Source organism: Prosopis cineraria, unplaced genomic scaffold (genome assembly GCF_029017545.1).
Source record: "Prosopis cineraria cultivar Desert tree isolate PC_DT_omini unplaced genomic scaffold, ASM2901754v1 PC298, whole genome shotgun sequence".
Lineage (NCBI taxonomy): Eukaryota > Viridiplantae > Streptophyta > Magnoliopsida > Fabales > Fabaceae > Prosopis > Prosopis cineraria.
In genome coordinates this window covers 51523-56424 of record NW_026555625.1, presented here as the reverse complement: position 1 = coordinate 56424, position 4902 = coordinate 51523, and the positions used below count along the sequence as shown (strand labels likewise).

General features: G+C 37.1%; 1 pseudogene; it reads left to right on the top strand.

Moving 5' to 3' along the window:
* Window positions 1-104: 104 nt before the first annotated feature.
* Window positions 105-4902, top strand: LOC129296294 (lupeol synthase-like; annotated as a pseudogene).

Here is a 4902-nt window from a genome sequence, read left to right as displayed (position 1 = left end):
TTTTTAAAATAAAAAAAGAAATTGCTTTTTGGCTTTAAAACGATGGAATGTAGAACAAGAGGTTGAGTATAAAGAAATAAAAAACTGGTGTGTTTGCATTGCAGCTGAGAAAGGAGAATCCAAGTAGGGCGATTCCAGAAGCAGTAAAAGTGGAGATGCGGAGGAGATCACAGAGCAAGCAGTGATAACGACAATGAGAGGCCCATCAGTTTCTATTCCACCATTCAAGCCCATGATGGTCACTGGCCTGCTGAATCTGCTGGCCCACTCTTCTTCCTTCAGCCCTTGGTAAACAAACCTTTTCTCCTTCAACTACCCAAAATTACCCTTTACCCAAAAAAAACTAAAATTAAATTACTATTGAAGTTGAGTCTAACAAAATGGGCTAATTCCTTAAATGTGACGAACCAAAATTTGAATAGAATTATTGCTAATAAAATGAATGATTTTCTTCTTTTTTTTTTCTTTTTGGTAATAAAAATAGAAGATTTCTAACAGAATATATGTGCATTAAAGGTCTCCTCTAGATAAAAAATTTGTAAGAAATTACACATAATATAGGAAAGCTAATAAACGTTGAACATGTGCAGGTGATGGCTCTGTATATAACAGGATCCCTTATGCAGTATTAGGGCCAGAACATCAGAAGGAGATCATACGGTACTTGTATAATCATCAGGTTAGTACTCTGAACTCTTAGCCTTCTTGTTTCAAATAAGAATAACTAAGAAGAGTAAGTGAGTGAATGCGACAGACCGAAGATGGAGGATGGGGATTCCACATAGAGGGGCACAGCACCATGTTTGGGTCAGCACTGAGCTACATAGCATTGAGGATTCTGGGACAGGGTCCCGAAGATGGTGAAGACAGAGCTATGGCTAGAGGCAGACAATGGATCCTTGACCGTGGTGGCCTAGTCGCTATTCCCTCTTGGGGAAAGTTCTGGGCCACGGTATTCCCTCTCTTAATTCAAAACTTGACTAGGAACTTGATAAGAAAATTGTGTACACATTTAGTATTAATGGTATATTTTTTAAAAAGCCATTTTGTTATGGGGCACAGGTACTAGGTGTATATGAATGGTCAGGATGCAACCCTCTTCCACCCAGAGTTCTGGCTTTTTCCTAAGAGCGCTCCGTTTCATCCGAGTTTGTGCCCTTAACTCATTCCTAGCATCTTACTTTGAAACCATTTAATTGCATCTCTGTACGTGACCCCATTTTTGCAGGCAAAATGCTGTGCTATTGTCGCCTGGTTTACATGCCTATGTCATATTTATATGGCAAGAGGTTTTGTGGGTCCTATCACTAGCTTAATCAAATCAATAAGAGAAGAATTGTACAACCAACCTTATGACCAGATCAACTGGAATAAAGCCCGAAACATGGTTGCAAAGGTTAGATTAATCTTTTAATTAATGTTAGTTGCGTGTAAAGACGAAGTGAATTGAATTGCGTGAAAACACAATATTTCAGGAGGACCTGTACTATCCGCACCCACTTATTCAAGATATGTTGTGGGATTTCTTCATCACGTAGCAGAGCCCATTCTGAAATGCTGGCCTTTTTCCATGCTGAGAGAGAAGGCAATTGAAACCGCCAATCAATCATGTCCGCTATGAGGATGAGAACAGTAGATACCTTTGCATTGGCAGCGTAGAAAAGGTATGTATATATATTGTATATGTACACTACACATGACTAGATGTGCCCATAACCTGTACAGGTTGAGATAGAAGCTTTATTGCATACATCTCAACATCAAGAAGGAAGAGGCAAAAAAAAAAAAAAAAAAACGCAGCCAGAAAGTGTGGAACTAGTAAACTGTTGTTCTGCGTAGTTACCAGTTCCTCCAGAGTTTTTATTATAGAGAACAGACTTTAAAATTCACCAATGTCTTTGAGTTTTCTGAATCGCAGTTTGTAATATTGTTTACTGCATGGCATACAGGTTATGTGTTGATAGCCCGTTGGGTTGAAGACCCCAACTCAGAGGCATACAGACTTCATCTGGCCAGAATTCCTGATTACTTCTGGCTCGCTGAGGACGGCTTGAAAATCCAGGTTAGTACTATAACTAGTTTATCTGCATTTTGAGTTAAAATTTCAAATTAAAATCTTAAAGTTATACAAAAAAGTTATCAATAAATTTATTATAATCACTAACAAGAAAAATGTGATGATAATTTTTATGCACATACAGAGTTTTGGGTGTCAAATGTGGGATGCAGCGTTTGCTATACAAGCAATCCTTTCTTGTAATCTGAATGAAGAATATGGACCTACACTTCGAAAAGCACATGACTTTGTGAAGGCTTCACAGGTTACAACTTGTCACTTCATCCATGGCAGTTAGTCCGGTTAAATTCTCTCTGTTTTCAATTGAATCTAAAGACTTGAATATATTTGAAGGTGCGAGACAACCCTTCAGGTGACTTCAAAGCCATGTTCAGACACATATGCAAAGGATCATGGACATTCTCAATGCAAGATCATGGTTGGCAAGTCTCTGATTGCACAGCAGAAGGACTCAAGGTTCATATGAATATTTGAATGTGCAAGTGATTTTTTATATTGGAAAAATGTTCTCAGGTGACTACAGCTTTTACATTGGATCATTTTTCCGCATCTTATTGCAGGCTGCACTCTTGTTCTCTCAAATGCCTACTGATCTAGTAGGGGAGAAAATGGAAACACAACGCTTCTATGATGCTGTTAATGTCATCCTTTCTCTGCAAGTAAGCCTTTCTAACTACAATCTATTCTCTCTCCAAAGCAGAACAGCCAATCATTAATAGAAACCTAAACATGCTTGATTCCACATATGGTTGATTTCACATACAGAGTAGCAATGGTGGATTCCCAGCTTGGGAACCTCAGAGGGCCTACCGTTGGTTAGAGGTAAGAAGAAAAAAAGTTGAGTATGCAAAAAATTGAGGAGCAAATCTAAAAAGTGACATTCATGCGTTTTGCAGAAATTTAATCCAACAGAATTCTTTGAAGACACTCTAATTGAGATGGAGTAAGATTTGTGCCGTTAAAAATGCTGTAATCAAATAATTAATGTACTGGTTATTGCAGCTTATCCGACTCTTACACTGTGCCATTTTATGAAACAGGTATGTGGAGTGCACAGGGTCAGCAATACAGGGTTTGGCGCTCTTTAGAAAGTTGTACCCAAAGCATAGAAGAACAGAAATAGATCACAGTATTGCTAAAGCAATTCAATACCTTGAAGACAAACAAAATCCTGATGGTTCATGGTATTCTACTTCATTTTTAATGCTTTACATCTATCTCCCTTCTTGCACAATAGTTAACTGTACAGCTATAACTTCCATTTTTTCATCAACCCAACTGATGCATGGTCTAAATTAATTTTAACAAGAATTTACGCATTACATGTTAATCTCTTTGACATCCTCCGAAAATAGACTACTGTGCTATTTACCAAGTAACTCATACAAGCACTAAGAACTGTATTTGGATATTAAGGTGCCTAACATACTTTTTACATATCTTGTTCTCTAAGAAAAAATCAATTCCACAGGTACGGCTGTTGGGGAATATGTTACACATATGGTACCTGGTTTGCTGTAGAGGGACTAACGTCCTGTGGGAGAAATTACCAGAACTGTGAGGCTTTGCGCAAAGCTTGCCAGTTTTTGTTGTCAAAGCAGCTACCTAATGGTGGCTGGGGAGAGAGCTACCTGTCAAGTCAAAATAAGGTAAGCAATATGTTTTTCATGCAACACTTGTATATATCACACAAGATATATTTTTGTTATATTACATATTATAAAGTCTCACAAAAAAGCTATATTATTCATGACTCGTAATACGAGGGGACTTGTTATATAAATTTTCTAATATATATTAATATGATAGACATTACAAATTGCACTTGAAAGTTACATACTGATTAGTAAAAGAGGGAAAAATAGAAGCAATAGAAGAGACTTGATATTCACGTGCCTTTCTTGCCAAACAGGTTTACACGAATATAGAAGGCAACCGTGCAAACTTAGTTCAGACTGCATGGGCTCTATTATCACTCATTGATGCTGGGCAGGTTAGTAAAAGCAAAACTATTCAACTAAATTAGATTTTTATTTTTATTTTGGTGGACATTCCTGATCAAGCATGCATTGAAGTACCCTAAATCACCCCAAATTCGCTATATGTGTTTTGGTGAAAACAGGCTGAGATAGATCCAACACCTATACACCGCGGAATAAGGCTATTGATCAATTCACAAATGGAAGATGGAGACTTCCCACAGCAGGTAATGCGATAATCAATTCGACATTTTTTGTTTTTTGTTCTTTTTTAACAAATATCCTATTTGGTTCTCAGAAAGATAATGCCATCATCGATGCGACACGCTGCAATTTTTCAATCATTTCTGTACCGAATAATATAATTATTAACGTGCTTTCAAATTCATCGTTCATGAATCTATGAACATTACAGGAGATCACCGGAGTATTTATGAGGAACTGTACCTTGAACTACTCGTCTTACCGGAACATCTTTCCGATCTGGGCTCTTGGAGAATATCACCGACGAGTCCTCTATGCATAGAACCTTCAATAAAATCTCTCAATTTGTGTGTAGAAGCCAAGTACAGATCCTTCCCGGATGTCCCCCGTACTTCGTGTACTAAAATAAGATACAAGCGGTGCCGTCAAAATATAGTACTCCATAAGTTCACTCAGGAAAAAAAAACAAAACAAAACAAAACAAAACAAACAAACGAAGAAATTATAGCGCTTCATAAGAAATTAAGATTATATAGATATATATATTGTAATGATTCATAAGAATATATGTAACTTCTGTGTGTAATTGCTGTAATGTACTGTAACGTTCCCAGAATATAAATGTTACAATATTCCTTGCAA